Below are 18,747 nucleotides of genomic sequence, written 5' to 3'. Positions count from 1 at the left end.
GACAGCCGCTCGCAGCGGAGCGTCATAAATGATAAACCATCGCCCTACTTGCAGGAATCTGATGATGTCAGATTGCGTTGCAGCTAAAGTTCACTTTTTTGGTGAGAAATTGAAACGATCGGGTTTTTCAGTGCGACGGATCAACACTGTCGAACGTCTTCTTGTCTCCCGGGTTCATCTTTGCTGAATCATCACAGATGACGCTCACCTCCTGTAAATACAGAAAGCCACGGCTAACGTCAAGCACTCATGGGAACGGTGCATTAGGTTACCACTGTCGCGTGCTCTTGGGATGGGGGGGGGGTGGGGGGGGTACAAAGCCTTATGAATTAGATATGAAATATTAGAGAGTGCATTGAATTAATTATGACAAGGGATTCCATCTCGATCCCGACATTAAAACGGCCTACCTTTAATAATAACTAAATAATTAGAAGATGTGAAGGGGCCGTGATTTTGCAGAACCGGATCATGAGAAACATCTGAGATCAGTGCGAGACATCCCAAATGTGATCACTGCATTCATGCGAAGGGCAGTTGGTGCAGCTGGTTCCAAACCTCCAGACAATAAACCAGTTCCCACCCGAGTCAGTTTTACCTAAATATTTTGAAATGGTGTTTTATTTTGAAAATTGATTTTGATCCATGCTTTGTAATATAATCACATTTATCACACGCGCTAACACGGTTTCCTCTCACATTTTGCAGCTACTGTATTTGCAATTCTCTGAGTGACACTGCGACAAAGCAGCAAGCAGGTCAAAGATAAGTGAGCGAAGTCGAATTCACGCTACTTTGAAGTAGATTAAATTGCCTTAATTCTCGGCTCAACTTTCCACTCCATTCTCTTCTGTTGTGCCTCGGTAGAATAAATCCTTCACAAACAGACTGTGGGTGACAATTCCAAACTGAATAGAATGAGACGGTCTGAGATGCTGATGTAACAGATGTGTAGGAAACATGTGAACGCATCACAGCGGGGGGTCCGCTGAGTCGCTCCCCTCGTGATGCTGATGAATCATGCACTCGTTGTTTGAATAACCACATCTGCTTGTTTGTTCTGATTCAAGCTGCAATCAGGCCGTCTAATTGGCTCGCTATAAAGCAGCAAACTGTGTGCATCACTTCCAAAGCGAAGCACATAATTAGCAAAGTCATTAATTAGTTTGTTGGGATACACGATATGTAAAACGAGTGGGACACTGTGCATCGCTTCCTCGTCGTGTGGAAGCGGCCACCGGACTCGAGGCATCATTGAACAGAAAAAATGGGCGCTATGGTTACAAATTCTTGCACAGGTGCAGGTTTAGATCTGCCTCTATGGCGGCAAGTCTCCCAGTTACACAAATGAAGATGCAGAAAGGGTCGAGCATCAGGTATTCACTCAAAAACAGGTGATTTTTATTCAACTCCTTGCAGTCAGACTGCACACGTCTGTCTTCTCTATCTTTTCGCTGCAGCTTTGTAGTAAGATTGCTTAAAAATTTAATTGTAGTGGCATTTTCATGTTCAGTTTAAGGTGAGAATTCATGATAGCGTAGGTGCATTATTTAAATACAAATAAAAATCTCAGGACAAAATGTTTTCAGCCAAAACATTTTCGTAATATAGCGCCACTGGATTACACATAATCCCTGCAGCCTTTTAAAGGCACCGCTCCAACATAGCAAAGCATGATGTGGTAAATTTCACCCTTATTTAAAGGAAGAAGAAAATAGCACACTTATTTCACTCAAACTGTTCAAGCCTCTTTAAGGATTAGATAAGATTAAATTAAGCAGCGAGGCTCACATTCAAAGGGCAACAAGTCTGCGGTAACAAGAATCCAACATACGACTGAGAGAAGCGGTGGAAAGACGAAAAGTGAGCATGGCGGGTGAACGAAGGGCACGAAAAAGGCTTTTTCTCGGATATTAGATTTGCAAACATCAAGCCAGTGCGCTCCATACGACGCCTTGTGTAGTCTGCGAAGACTGTTAACGGTTGCGTTTCACCATCCTGGAGTGCAAACACCTACTGGTTTCTAAAAATACATTCCGTTAGCAGCAGCGCTAAGACACATCTCACCCTAAAACCTTTCAGCTCTTCAAAGCTTTGCTTTGGAGATATGCAGTGAAGTGCTTTCTTGGTGTGAAAGTTTCCTTCGTTAACCATCATTTCTAGAGAATCTCCTCAATTTGTGTATTTTTTGATTCTCTGAGCTTTAATCTCGTGACACTATTAAGTCAAATACTCAGATTTATGGTAAAGATTCTGCAATTAAAATGTCTTAATATTAAAGTAGTATTTAAATTGCGGCGCATCGAAGGAAGGAAGTGTGGAAATATGAAAGGCTGAGAGGAGGTGGATTGATGGATTGACCCCGGGTCCCTGCATGCTCTTAAACTGGTGTGGGAGTGATGGCGTTAATGGTTTTCACGCCTTGGCTCACGTGGTTGTGTCTTCAATGCTTTGAGTGGCCGGTCAGACGTGAGTACAGTCCGTTTAGCAGTAAAGCAGCGATAGCTTTATAACAGTCCTCAATGATCAATAAATAGGGGGCGTGAACTGTAGATATAGAAATGCAGCGTTGTGTTGTAATTGTACAAAACGACAGCCATGAATTGTTCTGTGTATTTATTTCTGCATTACTGAAATCCTAAATTACAGTCAGAAGCTCCTGCCAGCAGCAAATTTCTGCATTTTTCCATTTTTGTCTTTGCGATACGAGGATATAAAACGGCGTCAACGTAAATCCTCCGAGGCAAGTTTGAGGTTTGTGTCTTTTGGAGCTCTGGCTGACCTCGAGTTGTCTAGTGAGCCGGCTGCGTGTGGGCGTTCTGTTCCTAATCCCTTTCAAATTATTTAAATCTTTTAAAGCTTCCTCCGGTCTTCCTCCGCCTGAACGGGGTTCGCCTTGAACCTCGCTTACGTTCCTGTGATGTTTGGGGTTTTACACTTTGACTGCCCCCCTTTAAAAACCGTCTCGTTGACTCGCCTGTCCGGCTGGACTGATGGCACCAAATGTAAGTGTTTCAACATCAGATTATCCTTAAAGGGGGCGGCTGAGTTTGTACGTTCTCGTGTTTGCTTGGGTTTTCCATTTCCATGGATGACGTCTCCAGCTTTAATTTGTTTCATCACGGAATAATCATCACACTGAGCGTTTATTTTCAAATCATTCCCGTTTCACCTTTAAGATGATGGCGCAATTGGAGCTAATGAGGGTTTCTCATGCTTGAATATCTTCATCCTCAGCTGGATTCATTCCTATCAAGATGAAGGATAGTTTCTTAAATGCATCCGGACGCGCCTCCGGCGGCTTTTAACGCGAGACAAACGGAGACATCAATATAAAATGCCAACAGGTGATTCAATGATAAAAAATAAAACTAAAAGGTTGTCTCTTTCTATTAAAATATTCCTCATGAAGCAGAAATAGTTTTAGCGCATTGTTGTGTATTTAACATAGAAAGTGAATGTTTTTTTTAGGTGTGATTAAAACCCAACGTGTTCTGGTTTACAGAAGATTGGTCTTCTCTTCTTCTCGATGGGAACGCTTATAATTATCTCCAACCCGACTGATTTGTCGCTTCCTCTTGTGCTGCACAAGACACTCCAAAACCCAAAATGTGTCACGTTCCATCAAAACTAGCGGGCGAGGCATCAGGATGAACTCTCAGTTCTTATAATAGGAAGAAAAAGAACACCCTGCAGTTGTTTCAAATCTTTAATTTCACAATAACCCTTGATGGGGTGTGGTGACCTTTATTGAAAACGCTGCATCACCACAAACAAGGGGAGTTTAAAAGACGCAAGAGTTTAAGCTTGCTAACGCTGCTTGTGTGTTTTCTGCATTGTACGGTAGCAACAGGAAGGGCTGTGGAACGAGGGCCCTTGTTGGATGCTCTTAGCATCCCTTGATCTAGATTTAATAATGTTTGGCCAGTTTCACAACGAGCAGCAAACTCTGTGTCCAAGGACGCTGAGAATCATTTGTGCCGATGTGGACGAACTGTAACCTCTATCATAAGAGAATAATAGCAGGAAAGTGTGGAAAGAGACTAAATGAAGAAAGCAATTATGTGACGCACACATTTACCCCCCCCCCCCCCCCCATGAAAGCATGTGTGAAATTGAATGAAATTCCACCCAGTGGCTTTTGAACAGATGACGGGAAACATGCAGCTCCTGCCTCCCGATTCCGACCTTGAATCCGACGCGGTCGTGCCGTCTCTAAACATTGGCGTCTTTAACTGGAGCTCGGGATGACAGGCCATATTCTTCATGAGCAAGACTTCCTGCCAAACAGATGGGACACTGTCCTGACTGTTGATCTGACTGGTCCCGAGGCAGTCCAGTGTCCAACTGACTCAGTACCACTCCGTTGGAAGCAGCGCTGGGTTTGCACGCCACCGCCTTCGCCTTCACGCACGAGTGACGTCGGAGGCATTTCTGTACGCCGTTAGTCGGACATCTTCACAAAGGAGTGACGGAGGGCTGACACGAGCGCTTCCCCCCCCCCCCACTGAAGAGGTAGTGGGACATGCAAGACGTGCATCCACATGGACTTCCCTGTCCAAACGGTGTAGCAGAGCAGTCTATCATAGCCTTGCAGGACAAGGTTAATTCTGTTCTAAGCTATAAGCACCAGGAATGAGGTCATCAAACGCTCCACGCAAGACCATAACGTCAAGACCCCGCCCCCCCCCGGGCGCGGCTAAAGGCCCGCCGTCTGCCGGACAGCCTGCTCTGCTCTGGCGTCTTCCAATCATTGTCCAAAAGACAAAAGAATGCCGGGGAGGTTTGTCCGAGTTTGCTTTGCCTTTCTCCTGTGTTCGTGTGACGAAGGTGACAGTCGGAGAGCACGGTGTAAAAAACAGAAAAAGCTAGTCACGCCGCCCCGGGGCAGCAGCAGGTACGCTACAGAGCAGTCGCTGCCACGTTACTGCTGAAAGAAAAAACAACAGCGGATACCAAGAAGTCCGACTTCAAGAGGAGGCGGCTTCCAGCCGTCGCGCATCCAGCAGCGAGCTGGGAAACGCCCGGATGACGGCGGGAAGTAGAGGATTTTTACATTTAAATAAAGGGTTCTTAATCCTGGGCTGTTTGAGGATGTCATTTTTGGAGTAGGTGTAGCTCCGCCCACATTTGCGTCATGGCTCTGCTCAAGGTTTCTGCCTTATATAGGCAGTTTTTCCTGCTGTCTCTGGTCCTTGCTGCTGGGGGATTGTTGGATCTGTCGCTCTGGAACTGCTCTTCTTGGGAGCTGCCTTGATTTAATTCATGCTGTGTTTTGCTGCCGTATAAATAAAATGTTGTGTGTGTGTGTGTGTGTGTGTGTGTGTGTGTTTTTAATTATTTTTAGCCATGCTAGCACCACGGCTCAAAGGATATGGCCAATCTGTCCTTGATGAATGCTGGAATTCCTCAACAGCTGTTGGATGGATCCGAGGATCAAACTTGTGGGAAGGATAAACAAAAACTTTATTATAATTATTATAAATACATGATGGTGCACCAGAAGCTAAACCTGGTCAATGAGGCCAGCACAACGAGTCGCCGTGATGGATTATAAATCCTCTTTGGCTGCTAGCATGGCTGTAAACTCACCCTTTTTTTTTTTCTTCTACTTGTGAACTTGTGAACGGGCCTGTTTTTGTCATTTCAAAGCCTCGTCTCACACTTGATTAAACAAAACAACTTGCCAGAGCGATATTCTTTGTTAGCGGAACTGCTGACCGCATGCTGGCCTCATTTTAAAAGCTCATGATGGCCTTGAACCGCTGGATGTCTGCAGATGTCTCTTGTAATAAGTGAGAATGTGGAGGGGGGGCGGGGGGGCGGGAATAACGTGTCAGAACCTAATAACGAATCCAACTCCACCGGTTGCTGCAAAATAAGTATTTATCTGTGGATAAATCCGGATGGCTGGGGCCGCAGCCTGGTCTCGACGCTCGCCAGCTGATGATATATTACGCTGTTTATGTTTGGAGCGTGCTTCTAGGCGGGCACAAAGGACGCTCCTATCCTTAACATATCACACACTATTTTGGGTAATGGGGAAAATGTGAGTATCTGTCTTTGTGCGTTTGAAAAAGAAGAGAGAGGCTGCCAGAAAACAGAAAGACGGATCAGATAGGAACCGGACAGACGGCGGAAGAGCCGAGATGGAAGACTGATCTTATCGCTCCAGTGATGTTACACTGAGAAGATTAGATTTAGAAATCCCAACCTCTGGATCTGAGGGTGCAGACATTGCATTCGTTTGTGTAAACCCGGTAAAGTAAAAGCACGGGAGGGATATTTAAACTCAGTCGCCTTTAATGGGTCTTTCATCAGAGTTAATGACGACGATATTCTTCACGCTAATGCGTGCAAGTGGCTGATAATGAGCGGCTCCGCCTTTCAGGGAAGTCAAAAAAGAAAATGAAGCCTCTTTTACAGATGCAGTGTGTTCCTGAAATGTCAGGGATATTTAATGGCGTCGTGCGAGCGGCGATTGATGTTCAGGAAAATCCACGCTGCCAATTTACCAACTCAAGTGACATTTCAGGGAAAATACCAGTGATAAATAAAAGCAGTGGCGTTGCAGGGAAAAGCAAAAACACGCCTGCACGTATATTCATTTTCTTATGCGTGGTCATGAGGGGGTGGAGCCTATCCCAGCTGACTTTAGGCGGGACGTTTCGGCTCGGGTTCAGGTTGGCTGTTCGTTGCATCCTTGGATAAAGGATGGATCACAAACAGGGACACAAGCTGCATAAATAAGACCAATAAGACAGTTAATTACTTACAAGCATCCATCCATCCATCCATCCATCCATCCATCCATCGACCATGCTGTCTCGGGGTTTATGGGTTTCAGCCTCGTGTCTGGTTCTGTTTTCGCTCTGTGGCGTTTCTTTCATTCAGTCGTCCGCCTCTCAACGACAGTTAGAAACGGTCCCTCGCCTTCCTCTCCAGCTCGTCAGCATTGCCGTGTGAGTCAAAATGAGTCTTCTGCCGTGTCCGTCCACCCGTGTCCGGCAAACCGCTGGATCCCCATCATCGCAGGCACCAGAACACAGTTCTTACCGACACACACGGTAATGGTTCTGTCTGCAGATGGGAGGGGATGCTTTGCCTGGATGAGCACACCTGCCAATCACCTGTTTCGGGTCACGAGTCACGGCTCGGCGGTATTAAGACAGCAAACGGCACGAAACAACGCGCGCGGCGCTCCGTGTTCCATCACGGCAGCCAGGAGCCTTTGTTTGTCCTCTTTAACGGATCCCAGTGGTAAAGAATCTCGTTTAAACTGTTATGGATGCTTCGGACGCGGCGAAGAAGTAGACGTCTCAGTCGAATGGCTTGCCGGGATGCACATCGTCGTGGCGATGGGCGATGGCTTGACAGGAACGCAATCAAGTCGAGATGACGTGCGTTAGGGAATCATATGAAAAAAGAGCCGTATGGAGAAACAAATAGCAGGCGGAACAGGAAACGGGAGCGATTTGGATGGGCCATTTGTGTGTGATTCTCTAACGGCGTCTCACCCTGTCGCCGTGTCACGCCGCGTTTGGGTGGCCTGCGCTTCCACAGTCAGAGGTTCCACAGGAAACACTCACTGCTGTCACTTTCACGCCTCCAGCCGGACGGCCTTTGATTTATCGGCAGCAGGATTGATCATGAAGTCATATCGACTGGAATGTCGCTCTTTCACAGAGTCCCCCTCCCATTACGACGGCGTTCCCGAGTCCCCTGGAAGGACACTTCGGAGCGTCGTGACTCACCCGCGAAGGATAAACGTCGGTGGTGCGCCAACCGTCCCCGCGTACGCTTCATATGTTCCTGCATCAGCGGGAACGAGAGCTGCTCAGTGAGATGAGAGATGCGTCTGTTTTAGCGTTCAGGAAAATGTCACGAGTCACAGCAGACGGGAAGACACCGGTTCTGATCATTAACGGGTGTAGAACCTTTCATTCAGAGGAGGAGCTGTTAAAATACCGACGGCGTCAAACACAGGAAGCTGCAACACCTCCCGGCGCCCTTCATGCTGGCGTGCGTTACCGAGGCCGGCGAAGGCGGGACCGACGCAGAGCCTTTGCTGACAGCTCATGAAACAGCCGACGAGCGGCACAGACTCCTGCAGCCCATTCGCTTGATCTTCACGTCACAAATCGGCGGCGGCGCCGCTCGCCCTGGACTGGATCCATATTCATGAGTTGTTTTTAGAGTTTGAATAAACACTTTATTTTAGTTTGAACTGCAGAAATCGGGTCAAACGTGTCCCTCGTGGCGACATTCTCCATCTGCAAAGCCCGGGCGCTTCCCCACTTCCATTAATCCAGTCTCTTCTTTTAGTTTGTTGGTCTGACTATGAGAGCAAGAACGGGAACGTAAAGGCTTATTCTTCTTTGGTCTCCACGGTGGCGCAGTGTTTAGCGCTGTCGCCTGACAGCAGGAAGGTATCGGGTTCAAACCCTATCTGTGTGGATTTTGTATGAGTGTGTTTGTACGTGTCTGTCTCTGCGTGGCCCCGTGATGAGTCGCCAAGACTTGCCATGCTAGCTCGGACTGATGGTCGCCAGACTCGCCATGCTAGCTCGGACTGATGGTCACCAGACTCGCCATGCTAGCTCGGACTGATGGTCGCCAGACTCGCCACGCTAGCTCGGACTGATGGTCGCCAAGACTTGCCATGCTAGCTCGGACTGATGGTCGCCAGACTCGCCATGCTAGCTCGGACTGATGGTCACCAGACTCGCCATGCTAGCTCGGACTGATGGTCGCCAAGACTCGTCAAGCTAGCTCGGACTGATGGTCGCCAGACTCGCCACGCTAGCTCGGACTGATGGTCGCCAAGACTCGCCACGCTAGCTCGGACTGATGGTCGCCAGACTCGCCATGCTAGCTCGGACTGATGGTCGCCAGACTCGCCACGCTAGCTCGGACTGATGGTCACCAGACTCGCCATGCTAGCTTGGACTGATGGTCGCCAGACTCGCCACGCTAGCTCGGACTGATGGTCACCAGACTCGCCATGCTAGCTCGGACTGATGGTCGCCAAGACTCGCCATGCTACCTCGGACTGATGGTCGCCAGACTCGCCATGCTAGCTCGGACTGATGGTCACCAGACTCGCCATGCTAGCTTGGACTGATGGTCACCAGACTCGCCATGCTAGCTCGGACTAGCGCATGCGTTTTACATTTACCTCGCTGTATTAAACAGCATGTCATATTTAATCCCCGGGCTCATAGCTGACATCAATGAAAAAAGTCGCTCCCAGTGATGAAACTCAAAGTAATTCTCCAATGAGGATGTTTTTTGAAGAATTTCCCGTCAGAGATGAGACCAGATGACGGCGGAGATTAAAGTTATTCTGAGTTGTTCTGCGTCCTCGAGGTGATAAACCATCAGCGGTGCGACGGAGGATGTTTAAGAGGCTTATGAATGTATTAAGCAGAGTAGGAAATGGTGGAAAGACAATGAGGTAGGAAGCATCGTCTCCAGACACCGAATGACAGTTAATGAAACACCGAAGATTAGATCGGGGCTGCGGATGCAGTTATAATATAATATAATATTATAATGCTATAATACAGGGATAATTCCGGTGTTCCGTCCAATTAGAGAAGCGCTGACAGCTGAGTCTTCCGTCTGAGCTGCGGGAAAATGAACATCGGTGTTCAGGTAGCATCACAGCTAGCGTTGCCCCGTCGCTGGTCACGCAGCGACCCTCCATCACCAGCGATCGCACTGAACACCAGAGCGGGATTCGACCTTTGGTTGTTTTTTTCCGTGGCTATAATTGCTAATATTTGTTATTATAAGTTATTTGCTGTAATCATTCAGTGAAACAGCGGCGGCGGCACTTTCACGAGCATCCCACTATGATTTAATTAAAATAAATGCGATGGCATTAAAAAGACATTACTGCTTTGCAGATAAATAATTAAGAATTATTCCAAACACACATCAGAATTCAGCGAGCGCTTCACTTTTCTTTTCTTCCCGGAGGGGAAACGGTCCCGGATTTAGCCGAGCCCGGAACTGGATGGAGGTGATAAAATAATCGCCCAAACGGCGTTGGATTTGAGGGCAGTGATTTTAATGTCATTCATTTACATTCACTGAGGTAAAGCTTTTTGTCAGCGCCGCCCTGAGACGTTTCATAAATGATTACTAAAGCAGAACTCCTCATGACAATGTTTAAATTCTGATGTAGGAGTCAGGATCATATTCTGAGTATTCTCACGATGCTGTGAATATAGCCCCGGGATCACCTGTAAAAAAAATAAACTAAAAAATGCCATGCTTCAGGCGGTACTTTGAGGGAAAACAGTGGTTAGAATGAGATCGCCTGAAAGCAAACGACATTTTATGGACAAAAGATTTAGAGTCAGAGCTCTAATCTCCACCACAGGATCTCACAGGTGAGAAAAACAACAACAACGGGGAGCGAACAGAGGAGGTGCAGGTGGAGGAGCGGCCACGTGGAGTAAGGGGGGGGGGGGGGGGCATTTTGACGGGGAGAGGGTGGGTTGAATAAGGAGAGAGTTAATTACACATTGCTCTTAAATTTTCATAATTTTGGTATCAGTTATGCTAACGTTGTTAGCTCCCCCCCCCCCCCTGAGAGATTACTGTCACATCTGTTTCTGAATGAATGAATGAATGAATATATTTATGAGATAGAATGTTAGGGTGCAAGTACAGTCACACAGTAGCAAGTATTACAGTACAAGTACAGTCAAACATCCTGTCTAAGAGGAGCATTTCAAAAAAGCCCTTGCGGTCTTGTTTCCCTTGAAAGTCCTTAGTACATAAATCATCGACATTTAACAATACAAATTTAACAAAACAAATAAAAACAAAACCAATATTAAATTACTCAATTGATGCAAAATAACAATAAATTAAAATTTAATAAATTAAATTCAGACGTGATTAGCATAGCTTTTAGCGCAAAGACTCGGCACTCTTTCTGCTTGGTGTTACTTTTCTTTTGCAGGAACTGGGAGGATCACAGATTCACATAAATGTGATAATTTGGAGCTTCTAACATCACTTCTCTTTTGTTTTTTGTTTTTTCATGCTGTGAAAAGTTAAAATATCTCCAGTGCAACCTTTGATATTAGAATGTCGTTTCCCCTGTTTTGTCTTATTGCTGAGCGCTTTATAAAAAAGAAAGTATTTAAAGCTTCATATTACAAAAAGGTTTTTCCTCAGACTTTATCAGGGTTAATGCTAACAGATAACTTTTTTCAACAGGTCTAGTTCAACCCATATACGCAGCAAATATGGTAATGGTTTTATAGATGACATATGAATTAAAAGTTAGAGTTCGCTGTATTTAAGATGTCAAAGAATTCCGGAGCGTTTCTCCAACCTCAGGCGACGTTCACAGTTTTTCCGATGTCCTCCTGAATGCACCACTGATAGCATCAATAAGGGCTCATTTCACTTCCAGTCACGCTTCCTATTAAAATGTTTTCTGTCCAACTGGTTAGCAGCTGCAAAACGCTGCATCATCCGGCCCAGCGTGGGCGGAGACAGAGACAGCGGCTCATTTATGAAGGCTCTTTTTCTGATGAGCTCTTATCATCTGTTGTCCTGTAAATGCTATTTTTTTCCCACACGAGTGAAAATAGGCTTTATTGACAGAAAGTGGTTGGGAGGAGTTGTTGTACAGGAATGACAATTAAAAAAGAATATGAAGAGTGACTTCTGTCAGTAATTAAATAGCAGACTAGCTTTGAATTAAGTTTCATAATTAGCAACTAAATGTTATTGCATTATAGTATATTATATTATATTGTAGTTCTCTACTGACCAACAGTCTACACACATTTGGTCTGAAACTGTACATGGCGCATCCAGCCATCGCTAATTTGTAGCTCTTGTCCCTGGTTGTGTTGTTACCGGGTCAAAAACACAATCTTTTAAAACTCTAAAAGCCTTAATATAATACCGCACATAGCAAGTGATGCAACATTTTATAAAGACAACAATCTGGATGAGTCCTTCAAGGGAAACGATCAACTTGCCTGCGTCTCCAGGTCCGTCCTCCGGTCTTCAAACGGCGGGACACGCTTCTCGCCAGCGTACGGAGATTTCTCCCAGATGCTTCAGCCATTTGTAAAACCACTGCAGCGTGTCTCGCGTGTCGACATTGACGCATCCATCTGCTACACGACTGAGCAGATCCCAGTCACTGACGACGGCCGCCGACGGATCCGGGAGCGGCCGCACTTTCAGTGCTGCTCATTAATAGTATTATTATCTGCTCCCGACTCCAAGCGGCCTATCGAGTGGAAAGCGAATTCTAAAGTTAATTTATCTTTATTATGGCCTGTTTTCTGATTGTCTCAGCTCCACAGACACATTATTCATTTAATCAGTAACATTAACCATCCTGGTGACGTTCGTCACAGATTCACCATTCCCAGCCTCTCGAGCTGCTTCCTGCGGCAACTTAAGCAACATCGTTGCCTCTTAAATCGCTCCTCAGAACCTACCTTCACAGGAAGGCGCTCTTCCGCACCGTAAACCTGTCACTTGTGTCTCATTTGACTTTATTTCACAGTATCTTGTGTTTTAAAGTGTTTTTGTCATGGGTTTGATTTTATTCTGTAAATCCATTGGTGTTTTAAAACGTGCAAAGCAAATACTGTCCTATTGTTGAGTCACCTTTCTCAGCTCACAGTCGATTTGACGAAGGCATGCAGTACGCCACCATTTTTCAGCGAGTGCCATTATCTTAAATGGACCTTGTTACTACTGATCCATTGGTCCTGCTGTAGATAAAACATTTTTTAAAAGCTCATCAGAGATGATTATTACATTTTAATGAGGCCAGTTCCTCCAACAAATCCTCAGAAGGAGGTTGTTTTGTGAGAGGACTCACGGCGAGCAGAACATTTTTGGACGAAGCTCTTCTTCCCAAGTGAGAGAGAGGAAGAAATCACCCGGATTCCTCATGGGACGCAGCAGCTTGCATAACGCTGCGTTCACATCACCGGCACCACTTCAGATCGGGAAGTATCTGGCGACTTGTCCAGAGCGACCCCGCTTCACCTCAGTCAGCTGGGATAGGCTCCACCCACCCCAGCCCTCTGACCCTAAACAGGTTGTGAGGTCACAGAAAAATAAGTGAATGAATCCAGTTCATCAGTGAAACAGTGCGGGCTGTTACTTCCGCGCTGACGACAGGATGAGGAAGAGTTGTCTTTGAACTTCTTAAGAATAGATGAAGCCGGTGAACCAGTGTGTTTGCATTCCTCCAGTGATTGCGTCCGTTTCATCCAGATGCTCCAGACGATCTGCTCCCAGTATCACGCTTTCGCAGCCGAGCGGCTCCAGCAGAGAGAGGTTTGGCCGACTCCCCAGCTGTTCCTCTGCGGGCGCCATCTTTAGCGCTGATTGATTTGGCTGATGTTTTGCTCTAAATGCGTGTCGGCCACTCAGAACGGCTCTCGTGTTTTCAGCAGGTAATCTGTCAGCGGAGGATAAAAGATGTGTTTGCTTTAAGTGCATCGGAGCCTATTATGCACTTGGAGGGTTCCCGCTGCAGCGTGTGGCGCTTGTGGCTCTCATCGGGTCGCACGCCTGCGTCGCTTGGATCCCTCGCGTACACAATTTGCATCTCTTTTCATTTCCAGTTGCTTGTTTTCCCTCCAGCTGGCGAGCGTTTGGGCCTCCGCGGTTTCTTTCAGCGCGGCCGTAGTTCTCCGTTTGTCACGCATTGGAAGGAACTCCGGTGAAATCGAGGCTGTTTCTCCGGTAGGCATGGAAACGCTTCTGAAAGCGACGGTGCAAGAACACACCTTCCATCGCCAGGTAGAAAGACGGATCCCTGCGATCTGAAAATCTAAAAGGATGAATTGGTTCTTTTTGGGTTTTGATTCACTCCAAGTTCCCCAATATTGTCATTTACACCGAAAATAATTGTCCTACATTTACTTTATCTATATTTTTATATTCCTTCAGGTCAGCTGTTTCCAGACCTTCTTTATCACAGCGCATATAACTCTTCAGGTCGGAGTTGAAAAGTGAACTCCAGGGTTGAAACAGTTGTCGGACGCAAAAATAAAAGACCGACTGCACTGCTCTGAAACAGGATGTCGCACTTCCGAGATCAATGAATGGGTGGCATCATCGGGAAGCTGTGCACGAACGAAACCGAGCCGAGGAACAGAAGGTCGTGGAAGACGTTATCTCCTCTGGATGTCGGGGGTCACGATGACTTTTGATGAAGCGGATTTTGACACACTGGACGCACCGGCACCAGAGTTTGACCAGTTTCCCATCAGGAAGCAGCACTGATGATGTCATGCCTGTGTCTCTGTCTTCCTCAGTGTCGATCAGCGTTTTCCTCGTGTCCGTGGCTTTCGTGATATGCGCCGTTTGGCTGGTCGCTCTTTGTGGCATCTGCACCTGGTGTCAACGTAAACTGGTAAGTCGTCCAGTCTCTTATCCCCGTTTTCATTCATTGTGTGATTATATTAGAGATGATTTACATTTATTCGGAATGCTTATGGTGTCCATGGGAACGGATTCCGCAGAAGTCCCAAAAAGGTGGAAAAAATCAATCGATTTTAACAACCAGGGAGTTGTGTATTAGCATTAAAAGAAATCCATATTGTTCATCCCTTATGGACAGAAAAATTAATAAAATAATTCACCATAATTTTATGTATATATATATATATATATTTTTTTTCTTCATTCATCATCATCTAAAATGGAACTTAAAGACATAGAACATTATCTAAAATCACTTTCCCCACACAAATCCGTGTCTTCTTTACCGTCTTCTTCTGTGTTCTCGCCTCAGATTGTGCCGTTCCTTCCTTGCGTGACCTTGCGTTGAATGGATGCTAGGATGTGCTGCTGAACGGCCGCCGCTAACGTTCCGTGCTCTCTGACGCATGCAGCTGCATGTTTGACCGTGACAGCGAATGTTTCCAGACCTTCGCTGCTCTCTGTAAACATGGCTTTGTTTGTGCATCACGGCTTCTCTGCCTCCGGCGCGGCCCGAATGATTCACATGCTAATGAGTGGCGCTCTGAGCCGTTTGCTGCAGCAGCAGCAGCTGAAGTTCCTCCGATACGTTTTGATTTGAGCGACGTGCAGCCGGTCGATCAGACAGTGTCTGAATGGGTTCGTTAGGGGAAAAGCAGATCCGAATCCACATGTTTATTGCTGTTTACGTTATTTAGCTTCATGTCAGCGTTGTCTTTGTCCCTTTGTGACTTGTAAAGGATGTCGGGATTTGTTTTCCCATGATCCTCCCAGTCTCGTCTGCTGCCGCTGAAGTTCCGTAGTTCTTGTTGCACTTTTTCTTTTGCTTTTTTATCCTATTATCTTTTTCTTTGCTTTGTGTGTCACTCTCCTTAAGGGGATACGGATAAACACCTAAAGTGTGTCAGAAATGATAAGATGGAAAGTAAAAAAAAAAGAAAAGCAGCTACAACAAATTTTCATCCCAATAAATTGCTTCTTATCTTGTCAATTGTCAAACAGTAAAAGACGAACATGTATCCTGTTTAAATATAATCGACCACTGGGCTTTCATCTCCAGCTCACAGACGATGTGGATAACGGCGTTAGACACGCCCGCTGTGCCGACACACAGTCTATATAAGGATTTTCACATCTGGAGTGCCAGTCACACCGGGGTGATGAGAAGAGACAAAGGCTGACAGGCTAACCCGAAATTGGCAATTGACTTCCGACTTGTATTGTTTGGCTGACGCTCTGGGATGCGGGACACTTTGTAAAACCGGCGCCTCGGGAAAAGCACTGGGAATTACGACGGAGCGCTCGACGCGGGATGTGACGAGCTGGCTTCGCTTTGAGGGGGGGGGGGGGGGGGCCTGTGAGCGTGAACTGGTTCCCCTGCTGCAGAACGCACTGGCACCGTCTTCCTGTCTCTAACTACACGAAAGAAAACAGATGGCGCAATCTTGTGCAATCGCCTCGGCCACATCTGTGGGCTGTAAGGGGATCTAAAGGCCCAGCGACTTGGCCGAGCTAAGCTACAAGCTGCAACCCGCAGTTCCATCCCAGTAACAACTCCACGGCGCCGTGGAAACAAAAGTTCAGCCTTCTCTTGGCAGTGTGTCAAGTATTCTCTCTGCCTGATTATTCCTCAACTCCTCTGCCTCTCACCTTGATGTAAGTGCGAGAAGCTTGAGAGAGCCACACGCATTAATTAGAAGATGGAGCCGGCGCCGTGTCCCACCGGGGCGGGGCGGGGAGGACTCCGGTACCCTGCAGGAACGGTTCGAACTGGGTCAGAACGCTGTGTTTTATCTAAAGACTTGTCATTCCAGGTGAAGCATCTCCCCGAGCCGTTTATTAGGCCCCGCCCCATCTGCTGGGGCAGATGGACGCAGATGTTGAGGAGGAGCGGGATGACGAAGGGGTGTGCCATCCAAATAGCGTCGAAAAGAGGGAAGCAAAGACAACTCTCCTTCATGATCCGTTGACTGACGTCAGAGCAGAACGCCAGGAGGACCGAGCCCGTCCATAGAACCATAGAACCATAGAACCCTCAGCCAGTATCTAACCCAGGGTCTCTGATTGGTTCTCTGGCTCCTGCGGGTCAAGTTTCTGGTTTATAGGCGATTCTGAGTAGCTGAGCGGTTCACCTCAACATGCCGAAAGGATTCCTACCTTCAGATTCCAACCTGGGAATGTGGTCCTGATGCTCGGACCTCTAGAAGAGTCCTTCCTTTCCACTCAGAGAACAACAGTCGCAGTGTAACCTCCATGTTCCGTGTATATATATCACATAAATATGAATGTCGCTCTTCTGGCTGTAAAATAAGAAATGGAAAAGGATTCATTCATCCAGAAGCGTTCGCTCCAGGAGAGATAAAGCTGTCTGGAACTGGTCTCGTGCCATTGGTTCCTTTATGGAATTGGAAGAGGGGAGGAGAGGGAGACGAGGAGGAGGAGGAGGAGGAGGGAAGTGAGAGGAAGAGACAGAAACAGCTACAGAGGCAAACAGCCAGGCATGAAGGGAGGGGGATGCCGGCTGGTGTTGAGCATCCGGGTGTGTGACATCCTGCAGGAGGACGCTCCAGGACCCCCCCCCCCCCCCCACGCACATCCTATCGCTTTGTTTTCTCACCCGCCCTTGCGCCCTGCCGTCATATTCCCGTTTCAGCCCCTCCTCACGTCCTCCCACCCGCTCAGCGCAGCTCCTCTTACTCCTCCACTCTCCAGCCTCCTCAAGATTTTATGCTTTTCTCTTTAATGACGGTTGAGTCGCACCTGACGGCGTCTTCTGGACCGCTACTGATGTATCTCCCTCTGCGTCCTTGGATCTCGCATTACGCCGACGTGTCGCTGTACAGTTTGAATACGTCTGGCTGAATGTGGGCGTCGATTAGATTTGACCTCACACTTTGCTCTTTACTAAAAAAAAAAAAAGAGTTTGTCTCGTATCGGCTGCGACGTGATGAATAATAGAGCGTACAAGTCGACGCATCGCAGCAGAATTCTTAAAGATTGCAGCTGAAATCTGCAACACTCATTTTCATTTTTCATTTTCATTTCATTTCATTTTTAAAAATACAGGTATTTTTTTTTTTTTTACCCACGACTCGCTGGGGTGGAATCATCATATTGCTAAACATGAATGAGACGGGATAAGTTGCATTTGTAAAGTTAAACCGTCTGGGTTTCATCGGAATAAGTTCAGACGCCTCCATATATTAGAATATCTTAGAAATACAAGCAACGGCAGAATATTAGTGTGACGACACAGACCTGACAGCGGGGGTGACGCGCGACTACGGTGTCTGTTCAGGGACAAAAATAGAAACTCTGCTTTGTTTGCTTCTGGAACCATCTGTGCTGAGGTTCTCCAGACAGCGATTGAATATTTATAAGACCACGCGTGCCCACTCCAAACAGGCCCCCCCCCCCCCTCCAAAGCCTGTTTCAGGTCTGATTTGAAGCGTTCATGGATTTTACAGCCCGTCCATTTAAGCGTTCTTTAAAGGCCCCGTTGGTGTAATACGGCTTTCAATCATATTCCTATTAACCGTTCTTTCAGTGACTCTGTGCACCGTATTAAACGCTTCTCTGGGATCCTTCATGCCATAAATAATTGAAGCATTAGAAATAAAGTGGGGTGAAAGTGAGCTAAAGACTTCATTTAAGTTCGAATGTAAAAGCGAGAGTCGTGCCAGGATGTGGGCGTGTTTGTGTTTGCGATGCAGACGGCGGGGCGAGATTTGATTCTTCTTGTGACGTCTAATTGAATTTAAAGCGTCAGCCTTCACCTCTCTGGAGGTTGAGTCGCGGTTTGCGTCGCTGAGAAAGCTCACGTTCAAACGCAGAGGGAAGAATCTATTGACACTTCAAAGGGTTTAATTATAAATTAGCGTTGCGTGTTTGACAGTTCATGCAAAAGGAAAAGGAGAGAGCAAAGCAGGAAAACAGGACACCCCCAAATAATACATCATTTTCCTTTCATCTACCTTGCTGCGATACATACAGAATGCACGCACACACACACACACACACACACACCAGAAGGGGAGTGGGTGGTAAAGAGCCGTCTTCCAGGATGACAGGAGGAGCATCCATCACGGACATCTAGGAGTGAAGGTGAAGGAAACCAGGCACTCCTCAGAATGCATCATCGGCACATAGGGGACATCAAGAAGTCCTGCCAGGACGGGCCTGATGGACATGAGGCAACAAGGACGGTCCTGAAGCTCCAGAACCACACAGGCAAAGATCTACTAGCTCGACGTTGAG

The sequence above is a fragment of the Brachionichthys hirsutus genome, chromosome 1 (genome assembly GCF_040956055.1).
Source record: "Brachionichthys hirsutus isolate HB-005 chromosome 1, CSIRO-AGI_Bhir_v1, whole genome shotgun sequence".
NCBI classification, from domain to species: Eukaryota; Metazoa; Chordata; class Actinopteri; order Lophiiformes; family Brachionichthyidae; genus Brachionichthys; species Brachionichthys hirsutus.
Note: the sequence above shows the minus strand (reverse complement) of the source record.